The following is a 19,278-nucleotide window of genomic DNA, read 5'->3' as shown; positions in this document are numbered from 1 at the left end:
GGTGCTCAGGAACTTTAGTGATGGACTTGGCAGTGCTAGGTTTATGATTGGACTCAATGATCTTAAAGGTCTTTTCCAATCTAACCAATTCTATGATTCTGTGACTGACCCAATAGCTGAGAAGCAGAGACTGGCTAGCCAGCTGCCATGCAAGTAGGTAGCTGGGCAAATTTACGCAGTGGATGGTCCATATGTACCATCTGCTTAGCTGAAAAAGTTGATAAACTTGAGTGAAGATATGGAAAAAGAGAGAGAAAAATATGCTGAAGATGGGTATAATACTCGATTCTTTAATAAAGTTAGACACGCATGTTGATTGTAGGGGGCATGAAAGGTAAGGGGCTGAGTCGGGATTTTAGTGGCTAGGAGTATAGTAGAAATAGCCTTGAGGAGCTGTTTCATGAATTTCAGTATTTGTAGAATAAACTCTTACTTCATAAAGAGAAATTTTGAATGCAAACTAGAATTTAATGGTACTAGAATAATATTTAAAAGATTGAACACAAGTTTCCATGCTATCGTGCAAGCTAGCAACATGTTTTTAACGATTAACTGTTCAGACATATTCAGAAATAAGAAGCGTATATGAGAGCATATCTTGTAGGGATCCTGATTTTTTAAAATTACCGAGTCTTCTTATGAGAAAGCTGAGATATTGACTTCAATTCTTTCTAAAATAGTGCTTCAGTGCTCAATATTAGCTATGGCAATTAATTCATTATTTAAAGTATTTTAAAATAAGAATATCGTGTGGGCTATTTTTTTTTTCCCCAAAAAACTTATCTCGTTGTTCCTAGTGCATTTTTGCATTACTTCCCTTTCGCTGTCTCAAGTAGGAGGTTAGGTTCTTTTCAAAGTGCCTGATGGTATCAGACTAAACAAAACTATGTTGCTGAGCAGGCAGAAGAAGAAAACCATTGCGGCTGTTAGAGACATCTGATCCTACATCAGCTTCATGCTTTCTACTGGGACAATGCATATAGAACATTTGATCAAAATTTCAGGTTTTCAGCTGGAAGAACTCTATTCAAAATGCTGCCAAAATATTGTTTCATTTTCAGGACTAGACCCCCCATAGTAGGCTGAGGAAATCCTGGTCCTATTGTTGTCAGTAGGCAGACTTGTCCTCTATTGCATAATGGAAAAAGGGAAGGGAGGTGATGACTTATTCTGCAAGATAACAACTCCCACACACACTCCTGCTCAATCTACAGGTAATAAAGTTGCTAGTGTAGTTTAGCACTGATAGTGAAGACAGTCTACCATCACAGACCTGGGTGGCAGTGTTGGCATCAGATGGCACAGACCAGGTGTATTTAGCACCCTCCTGGGTATCCTTCTTGCCCCCACCTGTTGCTCCAGGCACCAGGGCAACATGAGAACTCTGTGCCAGTTATTCAGATGAGATGCTCTGCTGTTTAAGAAATAGCAAATGTAGAAACATACTATAGCAAAAAGACACGTCATGGCTTTGCCACAAATTACATGCTAACTGATTTTGACGTAAATTTTTCATTGATACATACAATGAGAAAACTGGTGACATTCTGCATCTGCTGTCTCCAACACAGATCTTCTGTTCTCCATGGAACATGGCCATAAAGAAAACCTCACACAGTGATGTTTCATGTGCTCCATAGTAATCTTTCTTTTTGCTACTATCTTGTGCTAAATTAAGTGAACATTTTTTGTTTTTTTTGCAGGAGCAAGTAAATCTGTCAGTACTTTAACTTGAGCTTGTTTTCTATTCTGCAGTTAACATTTCTTAAGCATCTTTGTTTGATACTGTATTGGAAGCTCACTTCATAATTATAGGTGGGGCTGAAGGGCTCCTTATTATTTAGGCTACTCAGTGCTTGGGATGGGCCTATTCTGGGACTGAATCAAGGTTGTGTAATGAAGGAGACAGTTGTCTGGGCGACCCTTTCTTGATTGTTTGAGAGATCTGAAAGATGCAGGTGCATAGAGCAGAGGATTGCGTGTAAAAGAGATTAATAGTAAAGGCACTTAAACATTGCCCATATCAGCAGGTTTCCTTTTATGTCCTTACCATCAGGTTCTCAGGCAACTTGTTTTCAGCGATGATTTCTGATTGTGGTATCTTGCTTCTTTTGTCTACCCAAAATGAGAGGTTAGAATAAGGTCAGAAGAAATATGTCATGCTTAGAGATGTAAATGGTAGCACTCCGAACTTGAAAAGATCTATAAAACCCAGTGGCATCTCAGGTTGGGCATCCAAAATGAAGTTGCACTTTAGACCTCAGTCTTTCTGTGTCCCACTTCTTCATTTGTAAAACAGATAATAAATTGCTATCTCATGAGGATATTGTGAAAAAAATATGCATTAACACCCGTAAAGCACTGAGGTACAACAGTGATGAAGGCACAGGAAAGATTATGAAAAGTATTTTAAGATCTAGATAGGGTGCCAACTGTACAGTTGGGACCACACACTGAGTAATAAAGAGAAAGTGTATTGCAAAGTCATTCATTAAACATGCACCATCCAGTCTGCTCTGGATAAGGTGAAACTCACTTGACGATAATAGTCTTTAATTACTCACATGCTGTTGTAACACATACAAACACTGTAGCTGAATTAGATCTGCAGAGAAAATCCGAACTTCCTAATTTTTGAATGCTTGATTTTGTAATCCAAGTTATACTATTCTGGCACAGGAAGAGGGAGGGAGATAGGGCTGTTTGTAATGGAACATATATTCTTATAATCACGTGTATGGCTTCTAGTCTCTATTTTTTCCCTGTGCAATACTCATAAGGTTATAAGTGGACGAAAGAAATTGAAAATAGCCTCTTGGTTATCTAAAATACTGTAAAAGGGAATGGAATTATGCTCAGATCCTACATTTTTAGTATGATTAGAACACATTCTAGGAGCATCCCCAGGATCTCTTGAATTAGACATTTGATGTGAGTCATTATATTTATTTTATTATGAGTAATCATTTGGGTTACAGAACTACCTTGAGGCACTGACCAAAAGCCGGTCTATATTCAACAGGGCACCATGCAGGTATATGACAAAAGACAATCCTTACTCCAAAGGACCTTTGAACTAAATAATAAATATTCTGGATTAGTAGAAAGGCAGTTGCACAGGCTGTCACAGGCCTGTGCTATGTAGACAATGAGATGGCTAATTCAGTGCATATGCCTAGACAGCACAGTACAGTACAGTGATGTGCAACCCTGTTGGGCCAACTTAAACTCTAGAACAACCACACTATCAAGGTATCTAGCTAGAGTTAATATCTTTAGCTTCCGACATCCAGGTCACCTGTGTAGGCAGAACTGAGCAGGAGTAGGAGGCAACTGATGGGGAACGGGACAGGAAAAGTAGCGAGGCCAGGATGGACAAGCCTACTGAACCAGCCTTGCTGCTTCTATATCAGCCTATGGGATGTGGGATAGGTTGGGAAGGGTGAAGAAAATTACAATTGCTACCCAGATGTTTGTGTTGGTGTCCTGGAAATCCCATGCATCCTGACTCTGCCTTCACTGGTGGCAGAAATTCTGGGTTTCCAGGGACTGGGACAACAGGCTAAATGTGCAGCTACTGTGCTGGCTTCAGCAGCCTGCTGCCTTACTCAGCTACGTGCTTTGCTGTTGCAGCAGGGCCACGAGGAAGCAGTCCAAACTGAGAGCTGTTTTTCATATTTCAGCTGCTTTCTTCAGCACTTGTTCCCCAAGTAACTGGAAAGCAGTGCATCATGACACAGCTGAAGTACCAGCTGTACCTCAGCATCCCTAGCCCAACTTCTTTCACCTCTGTAGCTCAAAGGTCTGATCAGTAAAGACTGCCTTGTGTCCCTTTCCATTCAAAAGGGACAGTTCTTTGTCAGTCAAGTATTCCTTACAAATGGGGATTTTGGAGCTGAAGCTGCTTCCCACTGCCTGAAGAGAGGTATATAGTCTCTTTTTCTGTTTTGTTTTTACTAAGCTGTTTTACTCAGCAATCTTATCAGTGTTCATGAAACTTTAACTGTAATGCATTTGCTTCTGCTTAAATGCTGTTTTGCAAAATGCTATTTTGTTTCTGCTGCTTGAAATTATGTTTAACAGTATCCAAATTAATTAATGCACACACATTTAAAAAGACTCCTAGATATATTGCATTTTTAACTATGTGAAATATATTAGTAATGGTACTTAAGAAAAGAAAAGAAAAATTATTTTAGCCTGCATTAGCTCCGTCTTTGTGGTATGCAGATAAGTACCATACCTTTGACAGCGTAACTACATTAGGTTTGCCTCAAAGCTAACAGTCAGCAAGCCTAGTGCACAACAACTGTAACAGGTGTCTTGTGTGAAAGATGCTATTCTAGCAGGAGCTATGCACACTTTCATCATATCGTCTCCCACAGCTCATGATGATCTACTTGAAAGGGAGAGAGCATGATAAGCATCGCACTAACTGTAATACTTGAGGAGTTGGGGTATTGTTACCGTTAGCAGAAGTACCCACCATGTGTTTTCTCTGTTAGAATGGAAGCACCTAAAGGCAGAAATGCATCTAAAGGTGGCTGAGAAAAATATTAAGGAAACAAACACTTTTTAGATTGTCATAACAGTAACAGTAATGAGAAACTATATGGTAGCCTCTCAAACAGAAGTCTATTATTAAACGTAAACCAACCAGCAAGGGTTGGAAGTAGGGCTGGAAGACTTCTTTACTTTGTTAAAATATGCAAGCTGTTGTTTTTAGGTTTTCCAACGAGATTCAGACAATTTGGTAGCACAGACAGAAAAATGACGCATTGTGCTGACAAAACGGATGATGCTCTTCATGACACTTGAAAGCTGACAGTCAGGATGCCTGTCTGCCAGGCTGGTCAATGGAGGACTCAGCCAGAGTCAGTTCCCAGCTGCTGTGGGGAGCATGTGCAGCCCTGTATCCCACTAGCATAGGCAGTCCTTCCTGCACTTGGATTTGTCTTGCTGTTCAGGAGAGACCAGGAAGGCAGCAGAGTGTTTTGGGGGTTATGAGTGAGGAGAAAGGTCTGGGGGCTGTTGCTTGCTTCACTGGGTGCCTCAGGCATGTTGCTTTAGACCTAGCCGAAGTCCAAGCTTTCTGCTTATACAGTCTCTAAACAACATGGGTGCTTTACTTTATCCTAACTGTCTCCAGTGCTGACAGGTCACACTTTGCTCATTGCTAGAAATGCCTCAGCCTTCCTGGTAAGCCCATCCCCAATCCCACCAGGAAGTCAGGAATCACATATCTTGCTAGTGAAGTCCACCTGGGCATCAGTCTGGTAGATGTCTGTGAAACAGGTACAGGATGCAGTCCTGTGAGCAGCCAGTCCTTCCCCAGCCAGTGCTCTGGGATGTTGTCTTAGGTCCAAGGGTCTTTGAGCATGTTTCTGTGGAGCAACATGTGCTCTCCTGTGCCTGCCAGCATTGCCATCAGGCCACTGGCTTAGACGCCCAGAAGCAGGGTGTGCAAGCTTGCATTCCCTCAGGCAGTGGGAGAAAAGGAAGCAAGGTCTCTTACATTCTGGATGAGTGCTTTGACAACTGTAGAAATGTGTAAAGCCTCTGTGATGACAACTGTGTGTCATAAAAATTAAAGCTTGAACTCTGTTCTGTTTCTGGATGAGGCGTGAGCTGCTTGCACGGGAGCCAGAGGAGATGGGACACTGCTATGGAGAGCTAGGGAGGAGAGATTTAAGTCCTACCTCTGCCCTCAGCAATTCTTGCTGGGCTGAGCCTCTTGAATGCAGGCATCTTTCCTTCCATGTGCTCTTGTTTTCAGTGCTGTTCTGGAACACCTGAAATAAGGGAAAAAGTGGAAGAACAGTTTACACTGCTAGTTGCAGGCATCTCACTTAGCTCTGAATTGCGCTGTTGTAAGATACCTGTTAGATATATCTGAACTTGCCTGAGGAAACTTTCCTGAGTACTACCACGCACAACACAAGGAGCTTAGGTGATTCACAAGGACTGGACTTGTCCCTGGGTCCGGCTGCGGCTGAACTACACCTATGGGCATCTTAGAAGTTTTTTTGTTTGATATTTTTTTTTATCTAATGCTTATTTAACCTATTTCAGTTCATACTTTATACAATGTGGATAACTCGGTGTGTCCTTGTCCCAGGGGGTCTTAGTAGAATAAGCACAATTAGGGTTGTGAGGCACGTGGGTCCTGTGGAAAGAGGAGGCAGAGACAGATACCACAGAGCCATACATTTCTGGCCTTGCTCTCAGAAAATACTAGTTCCACTTAACATCAGACAATATAGTTTGCCAAGCAGATACTTTCCTCCTGAGAAAATGTAAAGCTATAAAAATAACTTCTGAAAATACGAAGTCCAGATTGAGGCAAAGCTCTTGCCAGTGACAGACAGTAGTAACTTTGCATGCTTAAGAAGAGCAAGTTGGGATCCAGAAATTTCTTTGAAAGATTTCTTGTATGTGATAACATTTTTAAAATCCACTGAGCCCAATTTGTCACTGTTTCAAAGAGGAGAAGCTGGATTCCAGCACGTTTTATCAATAAAAGATCATATGTAGTCAGCAGTATGTTTTTCTTTTTCTTTTTTTTTTTTTTTATTGCTTTACATCATCTCTGGGGAAAGTATTTACCTCAAGAACTATTTTGCCAGATGATGAGTAATACTTGTACTTATTTTGGTTGTGTCCAAGCCATAACTTTGCCTCATTTACATCTACCAGCTAAATGGTTTAATTAATTTTGCATTGTGCTTACTGACTAGTTTTAATTAGCAGTTAAATCAGTTCAGTTAACAAAAAAATGTAGGTGTTTACATGAATGCAAATCATGATGGGTTCTCAGGGCATGATTTGAAAAACAGTTCCACACCATCGCTGCTGAATTTCTACGGGCTTTATTCAGGAATTGCACGCTTCTCCTCCCCCAGCAACAAAGTGTAGGGCTTTACGGTTCATTAGCTGGCCCAGGCAATTTTTTTCTCTTTCCTTCCTTGCTGATGTGACGAATGAGGAATGGAGGTAGATCAAGTGGAGCTTTAGTGCATGCACTCAATACTTGTGCAAGAAGGGACAAGAAAGTGTCTTGATTAGTGTGTGCAACTGTGTCTCCCTCCAGTGTCTGATTCCAGCCATTATTACAGCTTGCACTATTTTTAGCCACTGATTTTTCTGTTGTCTGGGTGTTTGCTTACATCTGGCGAGGGTGGAAGTCATGAAAAATGGATTCTATGAGAAGAAACTTCTGCATTCCACTGTCAGCTAGACTCTGGTAATACAGGCACAGTACTATGAACATGATATACGTCCTTATTTCGGTTGTCATTGGTCTTGTGTATGCTGAATGAAATCTATATTGGAGAAGCCTTCCTTCTGGTGATGCTGGGACAGCTGCCAATAGTTACTTTATTGACTTCTTTTGAATGAAAGGAGCAGAACAAGTCAAAAGCAGAATGACCTTAACACCACACAGAATTCTTGTGCAAACTGAAAGAAAAATCTCCTGATCATTGATATAAAAGGTGTTTGCCTGTGTTTAAACATCTATGTTTGCGCAGTCTCCTGTGTGCCATTATGTTGAGCTCTTCCCCACAGGGAGTAATTGTGCTGCATCCAGTCTTAAAGGCAAGTTACAATAGACAAGGATAAATTTGTCCTGAGACTACGGTTACCTTACTCAGCTTTCCCAATAACCTTACCCAAAAGGGAAGATCAGAGACAAGAAGACAATTGGTGAGATCATCATAAAATGACTTCATAAGCCCAGGCCTTTCATTTGAAGGAAGCTGGCATCCTGCCTTCCTAGAAGAAGGTGTTATTCCACAGTAACTACAGATCAAAGTCAACAGGGGTAATTATTTGAGGAGTTAAGTAGGTAATCAGTTTGGGAAACAAAAAACAAAAAAAATCCCCAAACCCTTAGTCCTTGGAGCCCGAAGAAAAATGAGCTGGAATGCGTGCTGTCTGTAGATTTGTTCTAAAATTAAATTTAATTTCATAAATTTAATTTTGAAACCTATTCATCAGATGTCTTGTAGAGGGACCCTGTGCCAAGCTCATGTGACACAACTCTTTTCCCAAGCCTTGGAAGGGGAGCAATTGTTACATGTTTTTCCCTATGCTTGACTTATCCTGTGGAAATGGAGCCCAGTCCTATCCTCATTCATGGGCATTCTGCTTGCAAATCCCAAAATGCGATTAAACTTCTTTTGGTTAATGATTCCAGTCTCCAGTGCCACCCATCTGACACTGTTTTGTGGTGCTTACAGTTACCCAAGCCATGAAGAGAAAATAGGTCATATAAAGGAAACCTCTGCAATTCTGAGAAAACATGTCTGCTCATCCCATAAAAGCAGAAATGCAGATGTGTTTGGGATGCAGGTGAGTGCTCAAGCAGTCAGCGGGCTCCCCTTCTAATATGTTCTCCACATGCTAACTGCTTCTTCTTTTAATGCCATCCTGCTGCTTGTTCTCCTACATCAGGCATTTACATTAATCAACAGATGCCACAAGGCAGCAATGCCGACCCAGTAGAGAACCCACTGCTCTCACACCAGCCTTAGACATCTATGTCTGCCTGGTCTCCTGTGTGTCTTCTGGCCTTGAAACTTCACACTGGCCTTGAAACATCAGGAGTGTCAAGTCATTGATTTCATGTTTCAGCCAAAAATTAAAACCCAGTAGTTAGGGGGCCTAATTCTGGTCTGTATTGATTTGAGTGGTCTGAGAGAAGAAATGCTGTCTGCTGACTCTTGGGGTTCTTTTACTGATTTTCTATTTGTTTATTCAAGTGTCATGTGGATGTATGAGTGAAGTGTTGTTCCTTTATCTTTCCAGAATATAAATAGATGTTTTTTGGAGCTGTTGTTTTTTGAATTTGTGATTTCACACAGAGATTTCTAAAGAGCTTTGTACTGCAGAAATATATCACCTGGTACTTGAACTTTTTAAGTGTTACAATGCAAGCTTGTTGTCTAGACTATATCACATGAGGGCACTGCATAGCATCATTTACAATGATGCAGGAAGCTGAAAAGAAAAGCTCAATCAACTTCCAAAGCTAGCAGAGCTTTAATAGGCCAGCCTTTCATTAAGTGAATTCCTATATGTTGACCAAATTCTTTCAAATGTAGGCAGCTAATGGTTCAGGATGCATGTGATGCATTTGCCATTATACAGATGCTGATAAAAATCCTTGAAGCTGCTTTTTTTCCCAGAAAGTTCACATGAGTAGAAGGGAGGGGAAAAATAAAAAAAAAAGACTTCTTTTCAGTGATTTCGTTCATGTCACAAGAAGAAGGGTCATGTGTTTTAGTTTAACTGATACATTCCAATGAAATGATTTTCAAAGGGACAGGATAAATAATCGCCTTTTTACATATGGTGGCTGGTGCACATCAGATGGAGCTACTTTTTGCATACACAATATATTTGTTATTTTGCAAGCTGGTTATAATTAATTTAAAGTCTCTATTTAATTTTACCTAATAAACTAATATAATGGCTCAGTGATGCTTTTATGGCTGGTAAAATTTTGATGATTTATTTTAGTCGCTATTTTCATTAGGATATAAAAAAAAAAATGTCATTTTCCCGCACAATTCCTATTCAATTGGGGTGTGTGGGGAGGGGAAGTATTTGAAAAACAAGTCCTCTAATCTAGGCCACATTATATTTTTGTAAATCTAACTATCAAGATAACATCTAGAAGAGACTGGTATCTCACTTATTTTATGCATGGCATTTAAACTTGCTTACATAGTTATTTGCAATAATTCTCTATATACTTTTTTCCTGACAGAAAAATATGTTGCTGCATTAAACCAGTGTACTTTAAACTTGACATTTGCATAGCTGATGAAGTTATCTTTCCTTTACAGAGTCTTTTAAAATGAGATTCTCTTTGCTGTCTAGTCACTAGAGATTTTCATTAGTATCCTGACTCTTTGTCTCTCAAGCTAGTGCATTTATCACCTTCCTTGTCTTCTGAAATGTGATATGACATCTTTACCTCTCAACAGTGTGACAAAGTGACAAAGAAAGCATCCAGCTGGCCTCTGTATATCGGGGCTTGGGGAGGAGGAGGAAAGGAGGATGCAAAACAGAACAACTCCCTCCCCTCCAGAAAAACACAAAACAGCAGCAACAAAAAAAATATTCGTCATTCTGCTGCTTAATTAGCAGCCAGAGCAGAGAAGCTTAATAGTCCAGCAACGGGTGGATGGAGCTTCTCAGCATCACAGGAAACAGTATGCAATTAGTAAGGGTCAGGATGCCCAAGATCAGATTCGCTTAAGGCTAAAGAGAGACAGAGCAAGGCTATGGCAGTGTCACAGTCTGCAGCCTGGTTGTCTCCCTGCGGCAGGATGCCTTTTGCTTCAGTTTCTAATTAAACAACCAGGCAACCAAGCATGTCCACTTCTGGCTTACTTGCGTATGACTTGTTTTGCATTCAAGGACCTGAAGTGCTTGGGAGGGTTTACTAAAGCAGGGGATTAAACTACAAATATAATTATTGGAAGCGATGGATAAAACAAAATTGTCATTACAATAAGAAATCCTGATTTCTGAAAAAAAAAAAAAAAAATCCTAGCTTTTTAGTTTCACTGTCTTAGAATTTTTATAAGTTCCTCAGAGGCGTATTAATGCAGCCCAGACTTTTCTCTCTGGTGTAATATAAGCAAAAGTGTCTCTGGCTGTGGTTAGTAAGAGGAGCCTGTGGAGTGAGGGTGACAACGTAATGAGCACAAAGCTTCTGGTGTAGCCTTCCAGGCCTGAAAATCTGCCCTGCCTGAGCTGGGTGTTTCATTTCTGTCTTTGTGTTTAAGATGTCCCAATGGATCTTTCTTTTAAGAGTATGTCAAAGGATGTTTTGAACTCATTTATACTTTGTCATCTTATTGATAGACCACGTCTCTTGACAACAAGCACTTTCTTTCATTTGATCTAAACCTGTTTCCTGTTGCTTTCAGTTTTGGTCCCTACTTTTTGGATCATGGAAAATCACATGCACACACGTGATATACCTATAGCTTAACATAAAAGGAAAATAATCCATATTATTTTTCTTCATGACCTTCATGATTTTATGAACTTCAACCACATTCTAGCACTTTAATTGACTCTTTCACAGGGAAAGTGTCCCAGATTATTTAGTCCTTCCACATACGGAAGCAATTTCATACTTCTTTCTGTTCATCTCCACTGCTCTGCTTGCTACCATTCCAACTTGTCTACATCCCTTCTGAGATGTCAGGTATCCAGAAGCAGATGCAGTATTGGACGTGGCACAGTTATACAATGACATATGTTTTTCCCATATGCATTATTTTGGCCTTATCACCAAGGTATTCCATCTGACATATTTTTACCCAGTTACTCAATACTATGATATCCTTCTGCAGCTGTTCACAGTCAGTTTGATAACCACAGATCATGTTGTATCAACACCAAACTTAGTCACCTCATTGTTGACCCTGTCCTTCAAATCATTCATGACTAGGTTGAACAACAGATGTTCCAGAATAGGTTCAGTGGAATCTTCATCTGTTCCACTCCTGCTTATCCCCCATATTGTGTTCATACTACTGAAAACCAGTAATTTCGCTATGGATATTATTAATTCACTATAGAATATGTGAACTGCTTATCATTGTCATAATAGTCTAATCTGAAAGTTGGTAGCCTTTGAACTATTTTGTTAATTATTTATTCGTCTTGTGTTGTGTCTAGGCTCATCCCTTTCCACAGTCCACATATTTTTACTAGTGCTGACAGCTTTCCTTATAGTAGGTTTAATGACAACTATTCATCTGGTTCTTCCAGAACAACTCTCTTCAATTACAAGAGAGATTGAATGCTACAGTACTCACTATATTTTCCTAATCCATTAATACTAGGCAACATTCCTGGTGAACAGTTTCTTACATGCCAAGCCCAGATGTGCATCTACCATATGTTTATTGCTTGCTATTTTTTTCTTACAGAAAAATTCACATCCAGAAGACTTCGGACTTCAGGCTAAAGCAAGACAAATTCCACCTATATGTGGCACTATGCAAAACTCATAGAGAATTAGTTGATTTGGGGCACAAAGTGATGGAGGTGTTGAAAAGGAACTCATTGAAGGCCTTCCCATTTGATATAAGAGGAAATAACAGCATTCTAGAGCATTCTATGAATCCAGAAGAAAAAAAAGTCATCTTGCTATTTCCTGAAGATCAGTTTGTGGCGTACACAGTTGAGGGTATTGCCCTTCCATCAGATCTATGGAACTCAGAAGAGGTGGAAATGCAAACCTCCATTTCTTGAGCACTAGCAGAGAGGAGCAAATTTTTCTTAGACAATAGTCACTATTGTGTCTCAGTCTTACGGCTGATTTGTGCTTCTGTTTACTCCTGATACTTTGCATTGGTCTTTACTATGTATTAGGTTATCTGGTAAGATTTTCCTCTGTACAAACACAGTGATCATCTTCCTAATAGAAAGCATCATAATTTGAAGCATACTTTTATTTGTGCTAAAAGACCACAGCCTCAAAGTATAATCCAAAAGATGGTTATGTGATACATTATCCCTGACAGGATTTAAAAAAAATGTCACGTATCAGACATACAGGCCAACAGTATGTAACAGGACTGCTGCCTCTGGCAGCTTAATTCTAGCAGATTTCTAGTCACGTGTATTTCAGGATGATAAGAGGCTCACACAAATTCTTTTACAGCTTTTGAGGGCTCCTTCAGACCAGATGAAATGCACAGTTGATCATATTCTATAAATCAGACTTTTTGTACAAGCAATCCTAAGATTCACTGTGTTAGCCCTTTTATTCTTCAGAGATTACCAGGCAAATATAACGGAACTGTTTCCAATGTGAAGTTTTCACAGATTTAACAAATTAGGTGTGCTGCATCCTTTCCCTCTTTTTCCCCTGTCTGTTAACACACTGCTTTGTGACAACACTTTTGCAACCAGCACACTTGTGCTCATCATGTTCAAGAATGTTTATTCTTCTTGCCTCCGTAATCTATTGGCAGACAATATGGTTCTTGGGGTCCACTGGAGTTTTGATTGCTTTTCCTCCAAGGCATCACTAGGAAAAACGTAAGAGAAAAGCTTCTTAAAACTGATGCTTCATGCTGCTGTTTCTTCTCATTTTCTTTGCTTTGTTTCTTGATGTCAGACACATTCCACACACCAGAAGGAAGAGAGAGGACAAAAGAAAGGGAAGAAATCCTATTCTACATGGAAGGTCTGTACATTAGACTCACCTCATGACGAGAACAGTACAACTCAACAACTTCTTGCTTTTTCCAACGTTACAAATACTTCCAAAACCTTGCCAGGAGTGTGCTAACTTGTCTTTTATTCTTTTTTAATGTATCTTCCCAGGCAAGCTCAAGGTTGCAGAATTGTTTGTAAGCTCTTAGGGCTTGGCCTCTGAGCCATCTTTTTGCCCAAACTTGCTAGTGAGCTAAACAGCTTAACTCAGCTCTCAAATTAAAAGATACAAGCCCTCCTAGGAGCTCATAGCGTGATTATTTACTGGAAAATCTTTAGCCTGGATTGCTTCCATTTTGTGGCTTTCCAATATGCTGTAGATAGGCTTGGTCCTGTCCTTGTGGAAAACAGGCCAAACTCTTCCGCTGTGCTTGCTGGCATGTGTGGCTTGAGTTAGTAAGAGCAGTTATCTGCAACTTGCGTAGTCTGAGGCTCAGAACACAGGATCCACCATTTCAAGCTACTGGTCGACCATGGTCATTATCACATTTCTGGCAGTAACTGCTAGCAGATGCTTCAGAAACAGAAAAGGCAAACAACATACTGCATCTGGCCGAACAGGAAGTAGCACCCAATAGGAAGGAAAATTATTTTCTGACATTTGTTTTGATCAATGTGTGCCTTGAAACAAACAATGCAATTTTCTTGTGTTTAAGGATAGTGTCTTCTGTGTTTTTTGCAGAGGAGCTTGATATATTTTCCTGGAAGATAAATAATTATAATACTCTTCAGATAATCAGAAAGAGAAATAACTCAGAAATGGAGCATGAGATATGGTGAGTTCCTTAAAATTCATTTCAATGAATGATGAGAATTCAGTGGGGAAAAAAAGATGTATTTTGTATTTTAAAAATAATGTTGGGTTTTTTTCTTTTTTTAATGGGAAAAAAATCAAAGACATTTTTAATTTGTCACTGTAATTTTTGATCGGGGGTTGAGTTTCATCATATGTTGCCACGTGATGTTTCACAAACATAGCCGTAAGTACCAGGCAAGCATATGATTGCTTCTATTGACCTGCATGTCATAGTGCATGAATGGCTGCTCTGTTTGCAATAGGTCTTCAGATCAGGCTTGGATGCATTACCTAATTGACTGTCTGCATGTGCCCTTCTCTTTGGGCCTGCTGTACTTCTTGTACCTCTCTTTGCCTCCCCAGTTCACAACCATTCCTCAGATCTTCATTTAAGAGGGAATGAACATGAAGCTGCTCTTTGTCTGCTTAACCAAACTGTCTGGGTTTCTTGGCTGGCTTCTTGTTAAGTGGCAGTTTTGATTAGACCATATGCATTTTGGGAACTACATATGCACTATGTCCTCTGTGGGGCAAATGGGCAACATTTTTGGCTGTGGTTTAATTGGTGGGTCCAAGGAATTGGGACTGGAGTTTTGCCTTATTGAACTGACTTTGAAAACATATAACTCTTCTTCTAGAATAGTTTTCACATGCTCAAATGTACAGGCTTCTATATCATCATCACTCAAGTACCTTAGTCTCAGTAAGGCAGGACCACTTGGAAAGGTACAGGATATAATTAATCTTTCAGGTTTAGTCCTCTTTTGCTGAATTTGCTTCCTTGGTATTTTTCTCACGCTGTTACAGCCTGTCTACCCGCTATAGTTTGTCCAGCCTTGTCCTTTATTCAGGCCTGTAAAGAGCAGGCATATGATAAAAACTTTCAGCCCCATTATGGACCTGGGTTTGATTGGAGGGAATGACCTGGGGCAGAGAGGTTCTTCAGCTTTTCATTGTGCATAAAGTCATGATCTCAGTGGCCAAACATGCCTTTAGGGACAGAAAAGCAATAGAGAATGTGAAGGCATTTTTAAATGGAAAAGGGTCTTCATGATCCCTTCACTGGTAAAATTAAATGTCTTTTTACTGATGGCTTAATGCATAAATAAAAATAATAGAAGGGTAATACATTTGATTTGATCAGAATCTCCTAAAATATTGGACTTGCTTATGTTGTTCTAAATAGAAGTTGCATATAAATCTTATGAACCTGAAGCTACTTATGTTCTTAGGCTATACAGACGCAATAGTATTGCTACCTATAGCCAATGCAACACTAGGATGCATCTTTTGATAAATCAAAGGCAGTAGCCTGCTACAACTGAAGTAACAGAGCTAGCTCTGTTGGTAAAGAAGAGGCTTCAGTAGGTCCTTAGGGAGCTTTGCATTGTGTAGGAATCCCCATCTACACAATGACTGTAGGTATTCAGTATGCCAACATCTCTGAGAGTCCCCTAACCTAACCATCCCCCTTAAGATGTTCTTCCCTGTGAAGAAAGACAATAAGCTATAAAAGTTATTTTGTAATTCAAGCTGTTTGTAGGTGGAATTGAGAAACTGGCAATGGATAATACAGTCCAATTTTGGCATTTTTTTCTTAAACAAATTATATATCTGAAATTGCTGTCAGTACTCTGCCAGCTCTGTGTAGAGGGGATGCTGTATCAACACAAAAACCACCGTATACTGTTACGATAAGACTGAGCAGGTAGAAACTTGTTTTAGTGAGCCTAATTCACTCACACTGTCAAGATGCCTTCCTTCTTAAAAAAAAAAAAAAAAAAAAAAAAATTAAAAAAAGGAGGAAAAAAGGAAGCTACATTAGGCAGAAAGTTAGAAAATCGTGTTTTGTTTTGCCTCAAGAACTTAAAAATAAGTGAACTCTTCCAGGATATTGGAAATCTGAAATGGATCAACTTCTCCTTTCACCCTTTTCACAGTGGCCTGACTGGGAAGCTATATGTACATCTCTCGGAGAGAAGATTGCATCTTTTTTGCTGCTATAGTACTATGAGCATTATGCAATGAAAGCAATTAAGAGCAAGGCTTACTCATGTTAAACTCCTAGATCCTATGAAGAAAGTGACAAAACTTCCATGAAGACTGAATGCCTCAGGATTTTGCTCTGAGTTTTTACTCAAGCAGAATTGTCTTTGAAGCTCGATATTTGCCAGAGGATAGGCTTAGTGGGATTCAAAGGTTGTTCATGGACTAGGAAGGTTGCTACCCCAAGTGTGCAGTTTTCTGCATCTCTCCTGTGACTGTTTTGCACATATGGATGAAATACAGCTCTTAGAATACACATGTCTGTACATTTCTTACTTACCTAAGAACCCTACGGGTCAAGAGTTAAGCACCACACAAACTATAGCTATAAATAGAGCGGAAAGTGTCCTTAAGAGAAACGTTCTTTTCCCTCCCTTATTCCCAGCTGATTCTAGGATTTGTGGTTTGGATTTTTTGGGGGGTTTTCCCTGTGTTGGCTTTTTTTTTTTTTTTTTTTTTTTTTTTTTAACCTGAATAGCTGATAGTTTTCTTGATTGGAGTGGAAGGGAACAGCCATTTTGCTCCCTTGACCTTGTTCTGTGCTGATTTCCACTCAGTGTGCTCACACTGATTTCACTGAAATGGTATGAACAGTTCAGCACCTAACCTCCATTTACAGGGATACTTCTCTGTGGATCAACCTCAATGTAACAAGATGTCGGCAGGACAGGGAGTTTGGCTCATAAGCACACATCTGTTTCCCTGTGATATCCCCTGCCCCCACCACTCAGTTTGCTCTGTTCATAAAAGCCTGGCTTATGAATTTGCCTGTTAAAAGTATGGGCTGCTTTTCCAATGCACTGGTTTTACTTTCTGATTCATATAGAAAATATGTTGTGACAGTGCAATATGTACTCAAGGTTATTCTTACTGGTAGTAAAAAGCAGATTATCTCTGGAAACATATGGAGTCCTGCGCATATGCATATCTCCTGCCAAACTGGAGGAGGCAAGTGGAAACAAATGCCAGCAGCACTTCAGGAAAAGAGTAGCTGCAAGTTTTTCCTAAACCAAGCACAGCAAGATAGAATACTGTTGGGCCAAAGCAGAGAAAAATTGGAAGGAAAGGCAAGATAAAAAAAATCTTAATACAATGTATGCTGTGTCATACATTGTATCCTGTCTCAGTTACAACTCCATTATACACTAAAAGATTCAAGAATGTATAGCATGGAGGAGATTACATCACAACCAATAACAAAATGATAAATGAGGAAAATGGGAAAAGATTCAAAGTGTCAAGCTTAATTTGGGGAATATAGGTGTAAGTTAAAACTCAAGCCTAGCAAACATGTCCAGCCTACCATGCAACCTGTCCCTGGTTTCACCAGCTGCCCAGGTGGGGGAAGATGCCTTGTGTGGAATGGCATTGCATGGACCATCCATACCTCTTTCTAGTATTTTTTTTCTGGGATGAATGCAATTTGTGATCCTTTCTGATTTATAGCTAAAAGATGACAAATTATCTTAGGGCACTGGAGAAGGGTTGCTGGTTAAACAGAAAATTTACTTGTTTTGAGAATCATAAGAGAAAAGAAAAAATGGTGGTGCCTAGAGTCTAGGTTACCCTGCAAAAAAAGAAACAGGAGTTTGGTGAGTGATCACTTTGCTTCCTGAGAAGGTATTAAAGATCTCTTTTTTGAAACTGTGGAGGGAACATGACCATCCTGCAGCTAGGATGCTACCAGATGAACATAAAGAAACACGTGCTGTACAAGAGAGGTACTGAAGTGAGAGTCTGGGAGTCTCTCCTGATGCTTTTAGCACTTTTCAAAATTGCAGATGTGTGTGAGCCAGCAGTGTTTATATTTCCTTTGTTATCCTTAAGTGAGAACAAGCAAGTCCTGGAGTTATTTGCAAGGATGAGACAGAGTTTATCTAATGGATGCAGGAAAGGTCATTTCCATCACTGCAACAGATGGCAGTTTGGGTACTGATACCTGGACCTGGTATTCCTACAGATTTTTCAGGTTGCTCTATCAGGACTGCTTCATGCCTGAGCCGAAGTCCATAGTAGCAAACTGCTGTGCTCTTTTTCAGTGGACTCAGAATGGGTCCTTTTATGTCTGCATACGCTTTGCAAGAGCACACCAGGTGCCGTGAATACCACGGTGAGTGCCAGGGCTGTAACTTCCATGTCTGTGTAGGCTTTGCAATGGAAGTTGAGGGAATGGTTGCAAACTCTCAAGGCAGTGGCCCCAAGGCAAGCTGCCCCACTGAGCCTTTATTTGAAACGGGGCCAGTACTACTCTGCTATCTCCTGGGACACAGGGACACATCTATTAAAGTGTGCGTGGTGTTCTGCTTCTGAGACATGGGGAACAACAGAGAAGTTAATAAATAAACACAATTAAAAACCAAATCAGGTCTCTCATGAATGCATTGTGTTCTCTCTTTGCTCAAATTCTTTACATTCCAAAATCATATTGGAAAATGGGAGGCAAATGCACAATAAATGATGTGAGCTGCTTTTTGGGCCATGCTGTTTCCATTTCTATGGCTATTGGAAAAGTGCATGAATGCAAAGCACTTTTAAACACTCTAAAAATCAATTCAGAAGAAACAATAGAAGAACATTTATTCTTCTTTTATTCAATGTTAGTATTGCTGAGTTTTGCCTGGCCAGATGTTGCAGAGTTTCAAATCTGTTCAACCATAGCTGTTAACAAAACCGTCCTTCTTTCACCAAAATTAAAAAAATGAACACATTCATTTTAGAAGACGTCTTCTTTTTTTTTTTTTTTTTGTCGTTGTTGCTGTTGTTGTTTTTGGTTTTTTGGTTTTTGTTTTTTAATAATGAAATGAAGATGCGATTTATCCATTACTAGCGCCAATACTCTGTGATCTCCGGGAGTAACGGTCACAAGGCTTTGCGCACATGCTGTTTGCTTGGTATTTGCACAACTATTTATAATTGTGAATGCCCAGTTTTAACTCTGCGATAGTGCTCCTGCAATTTCAGATTGTTTTTTCTTTTTAAGGAACACATGTTCAAGATAAGTAACGATTTTTCAAATAGAGGATGGAAAAGCTTAAGTCTTTCCTCTCTGTGTGGTAGTTTCCCTTCTCTTTCTTTTCCTGGATAGAACTGACAAGCAGGCATTGTCCCTCCAGTGAGCTCTGCAGTATTACTTTGACCCTAACCCATCAATCTGCCTCAATTGGATAATGATCTGTAATCACTTT

This window comes from Psittacula echo (assembly GCF_963264785.1).
Source record: "Psittacula echo genome assembly, chromosome: 2".
NCBI classification, from domain to species: domain Eukaryota; kingdom Metazoa; phylum Chordata; class Aves; order Psittaciformes; family Psittacidae; genus Psittacula; species Psittacula echo.
Note: the sequence above shows the minus strand (reverse complement) of the source record.